The 22,483-nt window shown below is 39.8% G+C and overlaps 1 protein-coding gene across 14 annotated transcripts in view; it reads left to right on the forward strand.

Annotated features, from left to right (window-relative positions):
- LOC140480572 (poly(rC)-binding protein 3) overlaps window positions 1-22,483 on the forward strand; it is a 295,539-nt gene that overhangs the window by 149,901 nt on the left and 123,155 nt on the right. For 13 of the 14 annotated variants that reach the window (XM_072575588.1, XM_072575587.1, XM_072575586.1 and 10 more), the window contains one exon: window positions 22,311-22,355. The exons of the other annotated variant lie outside the window; for it this stretch is intronic. The gene's annotated coding sequence lies outside the window, so the exon portion shown is untranslated. The remainder of the gene's footprint in view (window positions 1-22,310; window positions 22,356-22,483) is intronic. 14 annotated transcript variants of the gene reach the window in all.

Consider the following 22,483-nt stretch of genomic DNA (forward strand, 5'->3'; position numbering starts at 1 on the left):
ATTTAGTATATTTACAGTAACTCATCAGGCTAGCATCCATAAGAGCAAATATCCTGAAATTGCATGGCATCCACATTTGCTTCTGCACCTGGGCTTAAAACCTTCTGAAAATAGAAGAATTTCTATTATATGTTAAGGACTTTTAATGTCAGTTTAATATACTCACTATTGGACCAAATAAACACAGTATTTTACTCCAGCTGATGTTGAGAGTGAGTGACCTTACCCGAAAAGGAAATTTGACGTGCCATAACAATCTTACATAATTGAATTGTTTTTTGGCATGGGCATCATACTGTGTAAGAAATGCGAGCTGAAGTGCTGCCACAAATGCATAACATCAATACTGGATGCTAACTGGATAAATGCCTTGACATGGCAGATAGACAGTCTTTGAAGAGATAAACCAGGCAGGTTCTGCGTTAGTTGTAGCTACTGAATCAGGAATACAAAAAATAAATTGAATACAGTTAAGTATGTAAATATGAAGTAAGAAAAACTTAGCTTTAGTTATAGTGATTATGTTGGATTGTTGTAAGATGTAATTTTAGATTGTTTCATGAACTCACTTAATTAATTAGTATCATTGTGTGAAGGATATCTTCTGTGTTTAGCTTAGCAACATATATGTGACTCGAGATGAACTGCAGCGGGGTCAAGTCTTAACAACCTTCAAAAAAAATTGCAAAAACAACCAGTCTCTCAAGAAAAGGGCAATAAATGCTAACTTTGTCAGTTTTTATTCCATGAATGAATAATTTAGAAGAATGACAGGTGATCTCTGAGTATGGCACTGGGAAAGCACAGCAGGTTAGGCAGCATCCGAGGAGCAGGAGAGTCGATGTTTCGGGCAGGAGCCCTTCATCAGGGCTTCCTGATGAAGGGCGTATGCCTGAAATGTTGACTTCCTGTTCTTCAGATGCTGCCTGACCTGCTGTGCTTTTCCAGCGCCACACTTTTCACTGATCTTCAGGATCTGCAATCCTCACTTTCTCCGAAGTGATCTTATTGAGACATAAAGGATTCTTGACAGGGTAAATAATGAGGATGTTTTAGGTCATAGAAGAGTCTAGGATCACAGGGATGAATTAAAAGACACCAGTTTAAGCGGAGGTGTGGAGGAATTTCTTCTCTCAGAGGGTTATGAGTCTTTGGAACTCCTTGCCACAGAAAACTGAGAGGGCAGAACTGTTGGGTACATTTAAGGCTGAGATAGATTCTTGATCAGTAGGGCATCAAGGGTTGTCAGAAAAGGTTAGGAAATTGGATGTGAGGAGTTTTGGATCAGCCATGATCCTGTTGAATGTCAGATCAGGTTCGAGGGGCTAAATGGCATACATCTGTCCATATTTCCTATGGTTTTATTAACCAAAATGTATCATTAAAAGGACATTTAATAAATGTATTCAGAATCCTAAAGTGTTTTAATCAAAGTAATACTAAACTTGCTCCAGTGGAAAGATGCTTGCTAATCAGAGACCACATATTTGTTAATTATCAAAAGAACTCAAAATATATTTGGAAAAAGAATGTTACACAAGGAGAGTTGTTATGATTTGGAATCCACAAATAGAAAGGGTGGTGGGAGAAGATTCAATAAACCAGAAGTCATAGAGTCATAGAGATGTACAGCATGGAAACAGACCCTTCGGTCCAACCTGTCCATGCCAACCAGATATCCCAAACCAATCTAGTCCCACCTGCCAGCACCCGGCCCATATCCCTCCAAACCCTTCCTATTCATATACCCATCCAAATGCCTCTTAAATGTTGCAATTGTACCAGCCTCCACCACATCCTCTGGGCAGCTCATTCCATACACATACCACCCTCTGCGTGAAAAAGTTGCTCCTTAGGTCTCTTATATATCTTTCCCCTCTCACCCTAAACCTATGCCCTCTAGTTCTGGACTCCCCGACCCCAGGGAAAAGATTTTGTCTATTTATCCTATCCATGCCCCTCATAATTTTGTAAATCTCTATAAGGTCACCCCTCAGCCTCTAACGCTCCAGGGATAACAACCCCAGCCTGTTCAGCCTCTCCCTATAGCTCAGATCCTCCAACCCTGGCAACATCCTTGTAAATCTTTTCTGAACCCTTTCAAATTTCACAACATCTTTTCAATAGGAAGGAGGCCAGAATTGCACGCAATATTCCAACAGTGGCCTAACCAGTGTGCTTTATAGCCGCAACATGACCTCCCAACTCCTGTACTCAATACTCTGACCAATAAAGTCAATTGAATCAATACCTGAATGCAAAAAAGTGTAGATGTTCACAAGGAAATAACTGAAGAGCAGGATCAGTGAGATTAGTGACAGCAATACAATTGAATACAGTATAGGATTGGGACAGGCCCTTTGGCCCACCAAACTTGTGCTGATTCCTATTTCTTAATTAGACCTGCTACTTACTGCCCATGTGTGATACTTATCCCTCTGTTCACCTCACATTCATGTGTCTGTCAAGATACATCTTAAACATGTCTGCTTCCACCACCTCCACTAGCAGTGCGTTCCAGGCATTCACCATCTTCTTGTGAAATATTTTTCCTTCACTTCTTCCCTAAAGTTTCCCCCTCTCACCTTGAACCTGTGCTGTCTTGTAGTTGACCTTTCAAGAGCCAGCACAGATACGATGGGTCAAAAGCCTTCTTTCTATGCTGTATTGCTCTATGATTCTATGTTATGAGCATTGCCTTTATGAAGCATGAACTGGTTCTGTTTGATTATGCAACTGTAGCTATGTACATATTTAATGTGCCTTGCTTTAACTAAGATGGAATTGACACTTAACAGAAATCAAAAGTTTATAAAAATAATTTAATCATATATAACGAAGTTTGCTTTTGGTTAAATGGATCTCTGAGCATCTGATTTCTTCCTGGGTCAGAAGTTATGTGTGTTTTTCTTCAAGCATTTGCTTTGAGTGTTATAACCTGCCTGTTAGTAATGCATTTTTTCTACTACTAACTGTTTGTTCAGGTGAAGAACTGTATTCAGCCTGCATGACTAATGGGTGATCTGAAATCTAATTGACACTTTGCAGGAAATATGTGAGGTCCTACAATATACCTGTTTAAGTGAACCATTAGTGCCTCCACCTCTTAGTTAAAAAATCAGATTCCACCTTAACTCCAGGATTTAAACATATAAAATCTAGGCTGCTTCTTCAAGACTGCAGGACTACTGCATTCTTGAAGTTGTGGCTCTAAACATAATGGGGCACATTTTCTGACCTTTTTTAGACAAGGAAGAAGTTCCACATTTCTGAGAGGAAATTCCTATGGTTCCTACAGAAATGCAGAGCCATAGTTCCATCCAGTCAGTTATTTCATAGTGAAGAACCGTCAGAGGAAAGTAAACTCTGCCCCCTTTTCACAATAATCAGCAGCCATATTGTGAAGTTTAAAGCTCTGGAGAGCCTGACAGCTTTAACTTTGACAGCTGCTGTCAAAAAATAGGATATATGTTAAATGTGACATTAGGTTTCTGGGATGGTAAAATGCCACTTGGATTGGTGGGTCGTGTGCTGGGTAAATAGGGTGTCAAATGGATAGGGTGTAAGGTGTCACATTGGTATGACGTCAAGTAGGAAGGGGTAGGGTTCAAGCTGGCAAGACAGCTAGGGAAATGATGTTGAGTTTTTGGGGGGGTGGTAGGAGAAATTGGTTCTAGTGAGAGAGAGTGGCCATCGGAGGTGGCATGTGGTTGCTGGGGGTAATGGGAGGGTTGTTAGGGTGTTTGTTGGTTGCAGAGATAGAGGTGGCAGTCTGACAATAAGATTCTGGTCCACTGATGGTGGGAAGGTGTCCTGGGTCAGGTCAGCTGGCAGTGGCAATGGCTAGAGTTTCAGTTGTATGGGTTTGTTTTCAGGTACCTTGTCTGCTGTGTACTGGGAGTGGGAGGTTCTTGAGTCAGGGTCTGGTGGGGATAGCTCATCTGAGAGAGGTGTAGATGGATAGGTATAGGAACTGTTAAATAGCTATTTAGAAGTCATACTATGAATTTAACAGTAATAATAGTAACTTCTGCTGCATAGATTTTTACCTAATTTCATTGGAACCCTCAAAGTCTTATAGACACTTTCAGAGGTTTCCAAAAGTAAAGGAATTACCTAGAAAAATCTTTTTTATTTCCTGGGCTATTCCTTTGGAGCCTGCTAATGGCAGGGCTACTACAGGATCCCCATCTGCGACTCCTATTTATATTGGAATAACAACTTTCAGACCATTGGAAAATCCAAGTCGAGAGTGTGTGGGTCCCGTCCGTCTCTGTTCTCTCTGACCTATCATTTTTCCTCACCTTGATCCACCTATCGCTTTCTCAGCTACTTCCCCCCAACACCACCGCCATCCCATTTATCTCTCAGCACTGACCCACAAGCCTCATTCCTGATGAAGGGCTTATGCCCAAAATGTCGATTCACCTGTTCCTTGAATGCTGCCTGGCCAGCTGTGCTTTTCCAGCACCACACTCTCAGCACTACAGAACATTACTTCAATGAGCCAACACACGCTGCAGCACAGAGGAACTGTGCAGAGCAGAGAAAAAGCACGTATACCGTGTATTCAAAAAGAATGGGTACCCAATGAACACAGTCCGCCGATTTCTCAGCAACAGACCCAAACAAGCAGACAAAACACATCCAGAAACCCCAGCCACTCTCCCCTACATCAAAGACATCTTGGAAATGACTGCCAGACTACTCAGACTCCTTGGCATCATGGTAGCCCACAAACCCACCAACACACTAAAACAGCAGCTAATGAACTTCAAAGACACTACACAGACACCAAGCAAAACTAGTTAATTTACAAAATACCAGGCAAGAACTGGAACAAATACTACATTGGACAAACAGGCAGAAAACTAGCCACCAGGATACATGAACACCAACTGGCCACAAAACGACATGACCCTCTCTCACTAGTATCCTTACATACAGACAAGGAAGGACACCACTTCGACTGGGACAACTCATCCATCTTAGGACAAGCCAATCAGAGACATGCACGAGAATTCCTAGAAACACGTCATTCCAACCAGAACTCTATTAACAAACACATTGAGTTAGACTCATCTACCACCCCCTGAGAAAAAGAACAGGAAATGACATCACCACAGAAAATGATAACACCAACCCAAAGAAACCCAAACATATAAATAGAAAGCAGGAATCATATATAGTGCTTCGCCTGAGTCTACTGAAGATGTTACCTAGTTGGGTAATGAAATGTCTCAAATGAACTTCCAGCTCAGCGAGCAAATCTACAATCAGAAACTCAACCTGAGCCACAAATCTTCTCTAAACTCACCACAGTCTTGACTCTGATCTCCAGCATCTGCAGTCCTCACTTTCTCTCATTGGAAAATCCAAGCCAATCTATTACACTCAGGCCCCATCAGCCTGATATGTACTGTATATATATTGATATATTAAGCTACAATTTTTAAAGAAAAACTGGGCACTGCTTTTGTTACCCAACTAAAGATTTTCCAACTCTTTTCACAGCATTGGCCTTTTGGTAATCCCATCTTGGCACTTGTCCACTTCTACGGCATCCAGAAATGGGTGAACCAAACTGATTACATCACCTGTTATGATCCCAACTGATGTTTAAATTAGACAAATCCGATCCTATAATCAAACCTAGTCTGAGATCTTTATTTAATAGGCAGTCTTTCACTGAAAAATAAGCACATAAGACTACATATTTGGTTTTAACAATAAGACAGAAATTAATGACACAAAAGAAATAAAATTAAAACAAACATTGCAACCTAGATATAATGCAGTTTAAAAAATATTCATAATACATAGCAGAACAAATCTAATCTACTCTCCAACAGCAACATGTTATATATTCAAATACATAGATAAATTAATTCCCTGTCAAATCTGTAAATTCTACCCAGTACCAATCCTTGAGCTGTGAGGTATTTTCTCTAGTGTATCCACACAACTGAGAGTTTAGTCTTTTGAACCAAACATTTCCAATCTAGAAGTTTCACAAATGATATTCCTACTCTGAGGTAACTTATTGCCTTAACTGTTCTGAACAATTTTCATTTTCTCAGAGAGATTATGTATTGAATCATAGAATCCCTACAGTGTGGAAACAGACCCTTCAGTCCAACAAGCCCACACCGACCCTGCCAAAAGTAACCCACCCAGACCCATTTCCCTAGCCTATATTTACCTCTGACTAGTGTACCTAACCTACAAATCCCTGAACACTCTGGGCAATTGAGCATGGCCGATTCACCTAACCCTGCACATCTTTGGATTGAGGGAGGAAACCTGCACAGACATGGGGAGAAAGTGTAAACCCCACACACAGTCGCCCAAGGCTCTGATCGAACCTGGGTCCCTAGTGCTGTAAGGCAGCAGTGTTAACCACTGAGGCACCATGCCAGCCTCAAAGTATACTTACTTCTGATCCCAGTCAGGTCTCCTTTGAACTGCCCAAAATCTTTTGAACTAAATAGAAAAGAAATTTGCTCATTCTAGACTCTGCCATGCTGTTGGCTTGATATTTTCTCTCTGTAGTTGTAAACCTCCACTAACACTCCAGGTGACATATGCTGATTTAAAATAATGATTCTGGGAAGATTGACCACTTAATTTTTTAACTCTTTCACAGAAATGTAAACAATAGGGACAGGAGTAGACCATGTGCCCCTTTGAGCCTGTTCTGACATTTAAAATGATCGTTCAAATGAGCACCCTGCTTTCCTGCTTTTGCCCCATACTCTCTGTTCCTTTTAGCTCTAAGAACTGTATCTAACTCCTTCTTGAAAATATTTAATGGTTTGACCTCAACCACTTTCTGTGGCAAAGAATTCCACAAATTCACAACTCCCTGTGTGAAGAAATTTCTCCTCACCACGGTCCTAAATGGCCTGCCACATATTCTTAGACAGTGACTCCTGGCTCTGTCCAGACTCCAGTCATTGGGAATATCTTTCTGTGTTTACATTGTCTAATCCTGTTAGAATGTTATAGGATTCTATGAGATCCCCTGTCATTCTTAATTCCAATGAATATTGTGCAAACTGATCCAGTCACTTGTCACATGTTGGTCTTGCCATTCCAGGAATCTTCACCATTCCATCCATAGCCAGGGTATCTTCCTCATGTAAGGAGACCAAAGCTGCACACAATATTCCAGGTGTGGGCTCACTATGGTCCTGTACAATTGCAGCAAGGCTTGCCTGCTCCTACATTTAAATCCTCCCAGTATGAAGGCCAGTGTACTACTTAGCTTCTTTAGCACCTCCAAGACCTGCATGCTTGTTTTCAGCAACTGGTGTACAAGGACACCCAGGTGTCTTTGCAGCTCCCCCTTTCATAAACTGTAGCCAATCAGATAATCTGCCTTCCTGTTTTTGCTACCAAAGTGGATAATCTTAAAGTCATACTTCAACTGTCATGTATTTATTCACTCATTGAACTTGCCCAAATCAAATTGAGACATTTTTACATTCCCATCGCAGGTCACTGTCTTACCTGCCTCAGACGATATGAGATAGGAGCAGAGTTCGGCCATTCAGTGATTGAATCTGCTCTGTCATTTGATCATGACTGTTTTGTTCTCAATCCCCTTCTCCTGGCTTCTCATCGTAACCCTTGATCCTCTTACTAGTCCAGAATTTATCTATCTCTGTCTTAAAGGCATTCAGCCTTTTGCAGCAATAGGTTACTCAGATTAACCAGCCTCTGAAGAAAATCCTCCTCATATCCGTTCTAAAAGGTCATCCCTTCATTCTGAGGCTGTGCCCTTGGGTCCTAGTCCCTCCTACTAGTGGAAACATCTTCTCCACATTCACCCTATCCAGGCCTCAGTGTTCTGTAGGTTTCAATGCGATTCCCTGTCATCCTTCTAAACTCCATTGATATGACCCAGAGTCCTCAAACACTCCTTATACACAAGCCCTTCATTCCCGGGATCATTCCTGTGAACGTCTTCTGGTCCCCAAACCTTCCAAGGTCCGCCCATCCTCTTCCTTTGATACAGGGCCCAACACTGCTCACGATTTTCCAATTGTAGTCTTACTGGAACCTTAGACAGCCTCAGCAGTACATCTTTGCTGTTGTTGTCTAGCCCTCTCAAAATGAATGCAAACATTGCAATTGCCTTGCTAACTGCCAACTGAACCAGCACGTTAACTTTACGAGAATTTTAAACGAGGACTCCTCAGTCCCTTCGTGCCCTAGGTTTCTAAACCTTTTACCCATTTAGAAAATAGACTCTATGTTTATTCTTACTACCAAAACCTCATAATTTCAAATATTGTATTCCCAAATATTCTTTGCCCACACTCCTAACCTGTTCAGGTCCTTCTGAAGCCTTCCCACCTCTTCAACACTACATGTCTCTCCACTTATCTTTGTGTCATCCACAAACTTAACAACAATGCTTTCAGCTCCTTCATCTAGATTATTAATGTATAACATGAATAGTTGTGGTCCCAACACTGATCCCTGCAGAACGATACTGGTTGCCAGCTACCATCCTGAAAAAGGTCCCTTTATTCCCACTCTCTGTCTTCTGCACATCAGCCAATCCTCCATCCATGCCAGTACCTTGCCCCTAAAAGCCCTGGGCTCCTAGCTAGCAGCCTTCCATGTAGCATCTTATCAAATAGAACATCTTCACCAACTCTCCTTCTTCTAAAAACTACTTACTTCCTCAAAGATTTTGAGCAGTTTTTTCAGGAATGACCTCCCCTTGGTGGAGCTGTGCTGACTCAGTCCTATTTTACCAAGCAGTTACAAGTGGTCTGCAATTCCATCTTTAGTAATGGACTCTAATTTCTTACCAATGACTAAAATCAAGCTTATAATTTTCTATCTTTTGCCTCCTTCCCTTCTTTAACAGCAGTGTTATCTTAATCATTTTCCAAACCTCTGGTACCCTCCCTGATTCCAGTAGTTCTTGAAAGATTACCACCAGTGCTTCAACAATTTCCTCGGCAATCTCAATCAGAATTCTTGGATATAGTCCATTCAGTCTGAGTGATTTATCCACCTTCAGATCTTTCAGCTTCCCCAACAAATGCTCCTTAGTGATGGCCACTACACTCATTTCTACTTCCTGACTCTGTTCAAAATTTGTTATGCTGTTAGTGTCTTCAATGGTGAAAGCTGATGCAAAGTACCTATTCAGTTCCACTGCAATTTCTTTGTTCCCCATTAATTCCAATCTATCACTCGTCAGCCATGGTTGCCTCGTCTTCCCCTTGGCACGTTTCTTCTTCCTTAACATGACTTTCTGCTGTGCCTCTGAAATTACCCCCAGAAAGCCCTGCTATTGCTCCGTGTCATTTGCAAATTTGGAGACATTACGCTTACTTTCGTCATCTAAATGATTAATATATATTATGAATAGTTGGAATCCAAATACTGATCCCGGCAGTACCCACTAATCACTATCTGCATCAGGAAAAAGACCCATTTATTTCTATTGTTTGTCAGTCTCATCTGCCAGTTCTCCATCCATGTCAGTACACTACTTCCAGTCTGATGCATGTTAATTTTATGTGCTAATCTGTAATGTGGGACATTTTCAAGAGCCTTGTGAAAGTCAAGGAGAAGCATGTCCACTGGCTCTCCCTTATCAACTCTACTGCTTACATCCTTAAAATTCCAGTAGATTTTTCAAACATGATTTTTTTTCCCCTTTGTAAATCCATGCTGACTCTATCCAATCTGGTCACTGTATTCCAAGGGTTCTGCGATTAAATCTTTTTTGCAATGGACTCTTGCATTTTCCCTACCACTGATATCAGGTCTATAATTCCATGTTTTCTCTCTATGTTCTTTATTTTAAATTGTGATGTTACATTATCATCTTTCATATCAATAGGAACTATTCCAGAGCCTACAGCACCTTGAAAGCCAACCATCAATGCATGCATTATTTCAAGGGCCACTTCCTTAACACTCTGTAATATAGGCTATCAGGCCTTGGAGATTTATCAGCCTCTAATCCTATCAATCATCCCAATACTTTTTCCCTACTAATACTGATTTCATTCAGTTCCTCCCTGTCACAGGGTACTGCACTCCCAACACTTTTGGAATGTTATTTGTGTCCTTGAGAAGATAGAACTAAAATAAGTATTTAATTGATCCACCATCTCCTTGTTCCCTACGCTCACTTCCTTTGTTTCTGAATGTACGAGAACTACATTTTTTTCTTCACTGACCAGCACCAATTGCTACTAGTTTAAAATTCAAAATCTCAAAGAACATTTTATCACTCCCCACCTTCCTGGAAATAAAATAATATTTATGTGGTTGATCTCATGAAGGTGGGCTTGCCATGTTAGGCGACTTCCTTCCTTGATGCCAAAAATCTGGCCCTAAGAAATTAACTGATCATTCAACATATTTCTGTTTATGGGGACTTGTTGAGGTCTCATGATTGTCCTTTAATTTTTGGTTTTATGACATTGTGACATATTTTGAGAACGCAGAAAGGACACAAAGGTGGGCAAGTGCCAAGATAAGCTGGTTAGAGGGCCAACGTTTGTTCATTGAGAGTTCTGGCTTGTTTTAGAAAAATCTGTTAGGCCCTCCAGGCCTATTTCCTCAGCTATCCTCCATCACACTTGATGGAATTAGATTCGTAAGAATGTGATTTTATTAGCATTAATAAATTAGTGAAGAAAACGCAACACATCATGGCACACCTTTATTAACATTAAATTTAATTGAGTTCAATATGCCTGTGATTTCCTGATTTTTCTAACCTATTGAAGTGGAGGAGATAGCTCACCACAGGACTTGTTTGGTTACAATATTTGTACACGCCTGAGATGCTATTACCAACATCTCAGTTATTATCATTCAGCTCAGCTACACAAAACTGTCAGTGGCAGAGTTTCATTGTCACAGATTATAGTCCCACACAGAAAGATTAGTTGAATTTTACACACCAGATGATATGAAAGTAAAATAATCCTAGGATTTCAGTCTAAAATCTCCAGAAATCTCTCATTCCAAAGGAATCTTTCCTGGTGATTGCAGATGAGAAGAGACGTAAACTGATCTTCTGAAAGGTTTGATTTTTTTCATATTTGCTTTACCTTTACTACCTGTTCCTGTTTAGATGTACGTGGCTGGACATTACATACCGTTGTTGGGTGAATTTCTGTCCAGAGAGCATATAAAGCATAAAGAGTGCCCTGTACACCTATTTTCCTATTCCTAGCGCACTCCTATAATACAGACAGTTGCTAAAAGCTAAATCAACCATTACCCTACCCATGCTATAACACAGTTGGCATAGGCAAGCAGGTGTGAGGGGAAAGTCATTTGTTTTTACGAAATATAAAGATGTCCGATAGAGGGTATACTCTACTTGGACGCTGCCATTTTGCATCAGGGGACATTCCCATAACGTAGCACCACCTTCCTTCTTCACCAAATGGCTATGTTTGTCATGTTGTCACGGAACTGGGTCAAAAGAGATTCCTTTGTTTCTAATATACCACGCTGTTTTCATAATCTATTAGGCTGTAATTTCTGGTGTCCGTTTGTGTCTGGAACAGCTTTCAGGATAAGAAGTAGAGTGCCATCAGAAAGACTGAGTGTTTTAAATTTGGAGTTACAACACAAGGATGTTAGTGAGCTCCATGTTCAGGCTGGTAATATTCAAATTTCTAAGTTGTTGAGGTAGGGCTGGAGGATTCACCTAGGTGGATGCTAGTGGGAGAATCTCCTAGAACCAACTCATCTCAAAAGTTGACCTGGAAACTAAGGTGAATCGAATAGCCTCAAGTAACTGCAATGTTAAAAGGAAGCGTTCTAGTTTGCAATTCAAAGTAACGTGAGGAAAGGTCTGCTTTGATTTTGACATAAAACACAAATGCTTATGAGATATAGTGTTCAACTATAGTGTTAACATTTGAAATTTGGCAATAGATTTTTCTTTGAACTTCTCTCCCTCTTGATTTAGACAATATTCATCTTGACAAAATGTAGAAAGGGGATAAATACAATAAAACACAAAAACTTTTCTATTTTCAGATGATAAAAACATAAAAGCTTATCTATTTTCACCACCTATTAGTTGTTTACTATAATACACATGATCAGTTGAAGGAATGGCCAATCCATTTAAATTTTAAATACAACAGGAAAGCTACTGATGCTGATTCCACAATTTGTAAGTGGCACACCATTATGGAGAAAAGGAAATCAGATAGATGTATGCTCACTAGTAGCTTAAAGAGAAAAGTTGGAAGTAGAAGGAAGCAGATTGAGTATGAATTAAACAGGTGTGTAGATTTTAATGGTAGTAGCATGTTGAAAATACACAAAACAACAAGAATGTGAATTTATAGAGTCAGCTGTCAATAAACTGAATGAAAAAAAGGAGTGTCCTAACCTTCTTTCAGCTTTCTCTGACTGAAACTGAAAATGCCTTCCCCTTCCAAACTTAAACTACCCATACTTTGACAAAATACCTCACAAAATGTTAAGTCATAAGATAAGAGCCCACATTTTGGAGGTAGTTTATTGGCACGGATAGAACATTGGCTAATTGGCAGAGAACAGCAAATGGAGACAAGGTACCCTGAGGAACCCCACTGGTCACAGGAACTGTTTACATTGTGTATCAATGACTTGGAGGGATGTACTGTTACCAAATTTGCAAGCATCACTAAAATAGATGGAAAAGCATGTTTGGAGAGGGATACAAGCAGTTAACAGAGAGATATTGATAGATTAGTAAATGGGCAAAAAATTGGCAAATGGAGTATAATGTGGCAAGATGCATAGATGTTCATTTTGAAAGGGAGAACAGAAGTACAGAACATTCTTTAAACAGGGAAAAAAACTGCAGAAATCTGCAACACAAAGTGACTTGGGATATTTGTGCATGGAAGCTAGCACACAAGTTCAGCAGGTAATTGAGAAGGCTAATGGAATGTTGGCCCTTATTTCAAGGGGGCTGGAGTAAAGAGTAGGGAAATCATACTGCAACTGTTCAAGGCGCTGCTGAGATCATGTCTGGAGTATTGTTAACAGTTTTGATCCTTTTATTCAAAGTAAGATATAATTTCAGTGGAGACAGTTCAGTGAAGGTTCAATAAAATGATCCCCAGTGTGAGGAATCCTTTTAATGAGTCAAGCTAGACAGATTGGGACATTTCTCAATGGAGGTTAGAAGAATGAGATGTGATCTCTAAAATTTATAGGATTCTTAAGGGACTTGATAGGGTAAATACTGAGAGGATATTTCTCTTTATATAAGAGTCTAGGACCAGAAGGTGTAGTCTCAGAATAAAGTGGCACTAGTTTAAAAATGTGATGGGGACGAATTTCTTTTCTCAGAGGGTTGAATGTCTTTGAAACTCTTTGCCACAGAAAGCTGTGGGGGCAGAGTTTTTGTGTATATCTAAGGCTGTAATAGATTCTTGAACAGTAGGGGAATCAAAATTTATAAGGAAAGGGCAGGAAAGTGGACACATAGAATGTTGGATTAGCCATGATCCTATTGAATGATGGAGCAACCTCCACCCTCCTCTCCAACCTATCACTTTCACCCCCACCTTCATCTACCTATTGCATTCCCAGCTACCTTCCCCCCAGCCCTAACCCTCTTCCCATTTATCTCTCAGCCCTCTTGGCCCACAAACCTCATTCCTGATGAAGGGCTTATGCCCAACATATTGATTCTCCTGCTCCTTGGATACTGTCTAATGGGCTGTGCTTTTCCAGCACCACACTCTCAGGCTCAAGGAGCCAAATAGTCTACTGCTGTTTCTATTACTTATCATTTTATGGTCTTACTTAATGGTACAGTTGCATCTGCATGCACATATGCACAGTTGGAGAATCTGTTTGTTAACTTTACATCAAGACTGCATTCGACCGAGTGTGACATCAAGGAACTCTAGCAAAACTGGAATCAGTAAGTATCAGAGAGCAAAATCTCTGGTGGTTAGAACCATACCTAACACTTAGGAAGATGGTTGTGTTTGTTGGAAGTCAGTCATCTCAGCTCCAGGACATCTCTGCAGGAGTTCCTCAGGATAGTGTCTTAGGCCCAACCATTTTCAGCTGCGTCATCAATGACCTTCCCTCCGTCTTAAGGTCTGAAGTAGGGATGTTCATCGATGATTGCACGATGCACCATTCATGACTCCTCAGAAACTGAAGCAGTCCATGTCCAAATGCAATAAGATCTGGACAATATCTAGTTTGGGCTGACAAGTAACATTCACGCCACACAACTGCCAGGCTATGACCATCACCAACCAATAAGAGACAATCTAACCACCATCCCTTAACATTCAATGGTGTAACCATCACTGAATTCCTCACTATTAACGTTCTGGAAGTTATAATTGATCAGAAACTCAACTGGATTCACATAAATGCAGTGGCTACAACAGCAGGTCAGAGGCTAGGAATACTGCAGCAAATGACTCACCTCCTGTTGCCTGAAAGCCTACCCACCATCACAAATCAAGACTGTGATGGAATACTCCCCACTGGCTTGGATGAGTGCAGCTTCAATAACACTCAAGAAGCATGACACCATACAAGACAAAGAAGGCTGCTTGATTGGCACTGTATCCACAAGCATCCACTCCCTCCAACACCATCGTTCAATGGCATCAGTAAGTACTATCTACAAGGTACTCTGTAGAAATTCACCAACGATCCTCAGATATCACCTTCCAACCCCATGACCACTTCCATCTAGAAGAACAAGGGTAGCAGGTACATGGGAGCACCACCACTGCAAATTCCCCTCCAAGTCACTCACCATCCTAACTTGAAAATATATCACCATTCCTTCACTGTCGCTGGGTCAAAATCCTGGAATTCCCCCCCTAATGGCATTGTGGGTCAACCACAGGTGGACTGCAGTGATTAAAGAAGGTAACTCACCATCACCTTTTCATGAGCAACTAGGGACAGGCAATAAATGTTGGCCAGTCAGTGAGACCATCATCCCACAAAGTGAATGAATAAAAAAAACTGCAAACAGCTAACCAAGAAGATATAAATTCACCATCAACACAATCCACAGATTCACAACATGCCAACAAAAGAAACCATGGCATGGCAATGTCACAATAAATGGCATAGGAATGACTCTCACCAGGGAAAGAAATTCTCCCAAATAAGCCCACAGGTGCTATTGAGAGAGTGGCATGACTTAGAGGCTGTGTGCAATGCATATTCAGACACTAATGAAAACAATGATTTGTTAAGGCACGAGTACAGTTCTATGAATGTTTGATAACTTGAGAAACTCAATGTATATGATACTTAATGTAATTTTTTTTCTATGATAGGGAATATGTTTGTGATGGAAATGCAATCTGTACTAATGGACCCTCTGGCTTGCTGTAGTCATGTAACATTTATGATGAGGCACTGACTGGGTGTGCCATCTTGAATCAGCAAATCCCTTCAGTGCAGAAAGATACCATTCAGCCCAACAAGTCTGCACCATTCAGCCCATCAAGTCTGCACCATTCAGCCCATCAAGCATTCCCCAGGCATACCCTCTGACCCCATCCCTGTAACCCGCATTTACTATGGCTAACCCATTGAGCCTGCACATTGGGCACTATAAAGGAATATAGTATGGCCAATATACCTAACTTGTACATCTTTGGACAGGGGAAGAAAGTGGAACAGGTGGAGGAAATCAGTGCAGATATGAGGAGAATGTGCAAACTTCACATAGACAGTCACCCAAGGCTGGAATTAAATCCAGGTACCTGACGCTGAGTGGCAGCAGTGCTAACCACTGAGCCACTGTGCCACCGAAGCAGTTTATAGTCTCATTACAGGCCAGGCTATTGTCTTGACAGCTCCTTGCACTGTTTTTCTTCCCAGTCCTTATCTGCTTCTCTGGTCCACCTTTGAAATCCCAACAGCTCTGTCATTGCTAGATTGCATTGCCCTGGAAGATGTGACCCCAGTTCAGGCATGTGCATTTCCAAAGCATGCAAATAAAATAAATTTACTGTCTGTGCAACAAATGTGCACATTTCAGATTATTATCTAACTTTAGATGAGTAACCTTCTTTTTCTCTCCAAAATAATAGAACATATTGTCACCCTCAAATCTGTGCTTACTTTTCCAAGATTCCAGTTTTAATTCCTTCTAATCAGGTTTATGCTCATTGCAGTTTTTGACACAAGGATATATATACTTACTCAGTACCTCTCCATTATCATCTGGTTGGGTGAGACTGAATTCATCTAGCTCTAATCTTCTCTATCCATTTTCTGGCAATGAATAATCTGAAGTGTCTTTACTTCACATTCATATTTTATTACCTTTGTGGCTCCTTGGTCCCCTTCTCTTTTTCACTTGGGAAGGCAATGGTATTGTTGCTGGACTAGTAATCCAGGTAGTTCTGCACATAAAAAGCAAGACAAGTCAAACCCAGGTAATTACTGACCCATCTATATACTTTTGATTATCAGTAAAACAATGCTACATGGCATCAAAAGTGCTATCAAGCTGCATTTGCTTAGCAATACTTTTTTTACTTATGCTCAACTTGGTTTCACAGTTGGCACACTGTTCCTGACCTCAGTGCAGCCTTGATTCAAACATGGACAAAAGTGCTGAAAGGTGACTTGATAGTAACCGCCCTTGACGTCGAGGCAGCATTTGAATGAAGATGGCATAAAAGGAGTCCTAACAGAACTGGAGTGCATAAAAGTCAAGGTGAAAATCTCCACTGATTGGAGCCATACTTAGCACAAAAGAAGGTAGTTGTGATCAGTCACCTCACTTCAAAGACATCTCTGCAGGAGGTCTTCAGAGTAAATATTTTCCTAATCAACTTGTTATGACATACCTCATTAGCAGGTGGGACTTGAACCTTCACCTCCTAAGGGCACCTCGACTGTACCACAAAGAGCTCTCAGTTTTTCAGGGTAGGTTCGTAGGCCTATCTATTTTCAACTGCTTCATCAAGGACTTTCACTCCACTGTCAGGTCAGAAGTAGTAACTTCACAGCATGCACAATGTTCAGCAAGTCCTCAGATATTGAAGCAAACCATGCCCAAATGCAGCAAGACCTGGACAATATCTAGGTTTGGGCTGACAAGCAGCAATTCATGTTTGTGCCACAAGTGCCAGGCAATGACCATCTCCAACAAGCGAGAATCTAACATTACCTCTTGACATTCAGTGGTATTACCATCACTGAATCCCCTCCTATGAAAATTCTGGGGTTACTATTGACCAGAAACTGAACTGAAATAGGTATATTGTGGCTACAAGATTACAGCAAACACTACAAATTCTGAGGTGTGTAACTCACGTGTTGATTTTGCAGAGTCTACCTACATCTACAAGGCACAGTCAGGAGTGTGATGGAGTAATCCCCACTTGCCTGCATGATGCAACTCCATTAACATCTCATGAAACTTTACATCATCCTGGACAAAGTAACTCATTGATTTGACATGACATCCACAAGCATCCACTCCCTCCTAATGACACTCAGTAGCAGCAGTGTGCACCCTTTGTACAAATGCTCTTTACATGGCTTTGTAGGCAGCCACTTCCAACCCATGATAACCTCCATCTAGAAGGACAAGGACACAGATAAATGGAAACACCACCAGCTTCCTAACTGGCCAGGGAGCCTGGCTCCATGAGAATTAAAAGGTTGACTTGATAAAATTCCAGGTCGCTCGCTATTTCACACCGACAGCAATTCTGGGACTTGCAAACTACCCCAGCTCCAGTTTCCCATCCACGAGGTGAAAATTCATCCCTAAATCTGGATCATAGGAAGTATGAGGACATTTTGAAATGAATGGAATATCAACATACCCATCAGTCTACTGAGTTAAGTATTTGTCACAATCTAGATCACTCACATTTTTTGACATGCGTTATGTCAGCAGTTTCTCTTCTATGGGGAAACTTAAATTAATATGTCAGAAAATTGTTAGCAAAGTCACTGATGTTTCCTGCAATAAATGTAAAACCCATGATATCACATTGATACCATGTATGTTTTTACATGTAATATTTGTATGAAACAATCACAGTATTGATGTTGGCAAGACAAGTTGAGAAAATGGCTAAAATGGCATACAGGCTTGTGGGCTTTATTAATACAAAAGCAAGAAACATATGATAGTATAAAGTACTTACTTGACCTATTTGGAATGTTATGCCCAATTTTGGGCTTCACATTGAACAACAGTGTATTAATCTTAGAAGGTGAAGGAAAAATATGAACAGTTTATGAGAATGGATCCAGTGATGCAGAACGCCAATTAAGGGGCAGATTGGAGAATCTGAGATTGTTCTTCTTAGAGATGAGAAAGTTGAGAGGAGTTTCAGTTGATATGTTTAAAATTGTCACAGGCCTAGATAGGTTAGACAGGAGAAAAGCTGTTTCCAATCACAGAAAACTTAAAACTCAGTAATAAAAAAAACTAACATAACAGCCTGAAAATGTTTACTGCTTCAAATTTACAGTTTAAATAATTATTATCATAACCTGCTGTTTTCAAACCTTTTTTAATAACCAAAAATGGTGGAAGACAAGCAACAGACTTCATGCACCTCATGTTACTGCATTGTAAGTGTATTAAAGTTCAAGTATTTTACAGTGGAAACCTAAACAGTAATAATGTTGAGGTTTGTTTTTATATATTCATTTTTCTTGAAATTGTAAGTATCTTTTGTTTATGATTTCAAACCTAATCTCACTTGTTAATATTTTGGTAAAGGTCTGTCAAGGTTTGAAGAACGTGTTTTGATTTTAGTGATATTTGCTTACAGCACTGTTTCTGATCAAATTAGTAAAGAATAACAAGGACGCAAGCTACTTATAGTGACATTATCGGCAAGGGCGAATAGATCCGTGTTTGAGCTATATCTGCAAAATGAGATGAATGTCAATTATTTTGGAATTTGACATTGTTTGTTAATGCAGATAACCAGTCCATTGTCCTTTAGGACTGTGTCATAAATATGAAAAGTAAATGCTTGCAAAAGTGCTTCAGGGTGGTTGGAGTAATGTTGCAAGCAATCTACTCAAATCAAATATAGTATGACACTTCCATTTGGGTCAGCTTGTTTTGTTATCTCCCTCCCAGCTATTCCTTCTGACTGGGCAACTTAGCAAATAATGTGATTCCTCTTATCTTCCTTTCTGGCCCTTTCCTGTCTTAGTAGCATAGTTATTAACTGTGTTAAAGAGAAAACTGAATTCTTTGATTTGTCTTCCACCCAAAATTTAACCTTGATGATCTTGAAAAGAACCTCCTGCATCATTCTATCATGTTTGATTGGCATGCTTGACAAATATTATTGCTGTCAGTGTCAGTGGTGTAGTTTACACATAGCTGATGAGGTGCAATTTCATTTCAAAATCCTTAGTGCTCCTTAATATGCTCTTAATTTCTGATTTGTGTTTGCATTTCCTAACTTGTTTCTTGAGGGAGCCCAGGCTGCTTATCTTGTTGAGGTGGGAGACAGGCGTAATTGGGCAGTGAAAGATGGTAGCTCAATGGTAATGTCACTAATCATTCAGCATTCCAGGCTGATGCTCTGGTGACATGGATTCACATTCTAACGCACTGAGTTGAAATTTAAATTCAAATCATAAAATCTAAAATTAAAAGCTAATCTCTTTTAGCGTCTCTGCTCAACCACTCAGTTCTGGACCAATTCAGGATAAGTAATAAACAGTGGCCTTGTTAGTGACACCACATGGCATGAAAAATTAAAGAAAAAATTGTTCTAAAATTGAAGCAAATGTGAAAGACTCACAAAATGCTTCCTGTTGCTATTTAAAACTTGTCCCATTCTCAGCAAAACAGAGACCAAATATAAATAACAGACCTCTTGATTGTATCTCTTCTTTTGACCTCAAATGTATGTCCAGGAAATTGAAAATATCCTAATCTTTCTCCTGTGCAGTCCACATTTTAACAATCCATGAATTGTTGGATCATGAATTCAGCCACAATCACCATAAACCTGATCCAGCCCTGGAGTCACTTGGGCTTAAATTTGTCTTTGCTGCTATTGTTGGTAGTTACTCCTAACAGGAGGTCTACTATTGTGGTATGTCATGCTTATCAGTCATTTGCCATTCTCACATGTGTAATATAGCTGTTGTGCAACTGCTCTGTGATCCACCATCTAAATATGTTTAGCTCAACTTCACTTTCTGCTTCCCTCCACTTTATCCTCTGGAAGAGATTTTAGTAGTTTTTCAGCTCTGATCAAGTTATCAAAACACCGACACTTTCTTTCCTGGATGACACTTTTGAAAATATTTTTATTTCTCAATTTTAAACAATCATTCATCTGTCTTATGATCTTTGTGTAAAATTTTAGGTATGCATCTTAGCATTCACATTTCAAAGGTCTCTTTTTTTTATCCCCATTGATCTTTATTTGGTGTCCAAATTCATCAGTGCTAGTGAATCAGTAGTTTATTTTACACTTTGCCTGATTTTCCTTATTACTAGCATTACTGGGAAAAAAAATGCAGTGTAAAATAGGTAGTTGATTTGTAATTGCCCAATTCACCCTAAACTATGTCCCCCAATATCTTTGCAAATATTCTGTCATTTCTTGACAGGATCCCATCATCAGGAGGAATTCAGCTCCAAAATGGACATGTGTAGAATATGATTTTTATGAAAGATTTTGTATATTAGATTATTCAGTGTGAGACATCTGGGGATATCAGGTAGGGGTGTCAGTGTGGAAGTAAGCCAAAGTTTGCTGCACTCAGACAAAAGGAGGAATTGAGTATGGTGGAAATGAATGCATGAACAGAAAAACGTGGCGAAGTGACCCCAGTGAGTGAGTTGAAAATGAAGACAGAAAGATTAGTAGATTGAGAAGATGAAGTGCGTGAAAGCCATTGACGAGAGATGATCAATATTGAATTGTAGTTCACAGACCCAGGAGTGATGTGTATGCAGAGGCAGAATTAGAATGGATAGTGTCCCTTTTGAATGTGAGGCAGCAGTGGGAAGATGTTGGCACTTTCTCTCGAGCAACATAAATTATTAACCTTCTTCCTGCATTCCTGGGCATCCTGTTTCACCCAGGATGCAGCACTGATGTAGGCTGCAGTTTGTATCCAGGTTGACTGAGCTTCCAGTGTTAGTTGACTAGAAAATACCTGTTTCCTTTCCATCAGCTGTCCACCAACTTCTCCAGATTCCTATCCATTAAGAGATGAGAAAGTTTTCCTTTCCTAGTCTGAAGTATATTTCGTAGAATGTAGCTGGTCTTTGAAAATTGCACTAGAGACATGAAATCTGAAAGGTCCTGATAGTAGTGAGCTCATGCAAATCACTGGCTGTGCTATTGCCCAAGAAAGATGCCCAAAAGCCCAGTTACAACATTTATGAGGTGAAAAGCAGAAGATTGTGAGAAAAAGTCACTCTAAGCCAAATGGGAAATGGGAAATGTACATGAAACAGAATTTTAAGCTTAATTTATATTTTTTTATATGTGTGAAGAAGGAAGACATTGGTCTAGAGGTCTTAGGAGCTTGTACTGGGGAGTCTGAAGGCATGTTTGCATATTTGCATTTTCATGAGGTTTTACAACTTTGATGTCAAGAAATGGAGGTTACCAGTTCAGTGCATTTATAAAAAGACAGCGTGGAGACAAGACAGCTGAGAACATACATGTTTGCTCTGAAGTTAAATTGATAGTGAATTTACTTTGCAGTTAATTTTAATATTTCATGGTGAGATACCAACGGAAGAAAACAGCATCTCGCAATTGCAGCAATCAAATTGGTTGCAGCTGTACCAATCTGGAAAAGAAGCCTATTTGAAGGTACTCTAGCTCTTCACTCAGGCTTGGTTGTTGGTAAAGATATTGCAGAAAAAGGGGTAGTATGAGCTTAAATCCTTTCCTGGATGTGTTACCAATCAAATCTTTCCCAACATTTTTGTCTAGTGTAATATGTTTCCTAATTCTACATATGTTTTATTATTTGTGTTAAAGCATACTGGCAGACTCTTATGAATGTGCTGAATAACAGACTTCAAAATTGTTTTAAAAAAAGGTTAGCTTAACAAGCCAGGTTTTACTCTGGGAGCTGACTTATTTGATACTAACATCAGCTGGATTCATAACAATAGGCATAGTAAATTCGTTGTAGACAAGATCTTTTAGTTTCTAACACTGAAAAATGTAACTTGTTCTCTTTTTCCAATTAAAGCAAAAAATGCATAGGACTGGCTTTGTATTTTCAGTATCGGTTTTCAAAATTCATTATTTATGAACTATTTTCTTTCTGCATTTCAGGAGCAAGAGAAACCTTTAAGATAAAACAACTGAAGTACAGCTGCAGTAAGTTATGTTTTAATTGTCAAGCAACATCTCATACAATATTAAATCAAAATTTCTTCTCCAAATTACATTACTTCTGTAAAATATTGAATTGCATTTGTAGCTGAGACAATTGTGAACTTCTTAGG

Source organism: Chiloscyllium punctatum, chromosome 8, assembly GCF_047496795.1.
Source record: "Chiloscyllium punctatum isolate Juve2018m chromosome 8, sChiPun1.3, whole genome shotgun sequence".
Lineage (NCBI taxonomy): Eukaryota > Metazoa > Chordata > Chondrichthyes > Orectolobiformes > Hemiscylliidae > Chiloscyllium > Chiloscyllium punctatum.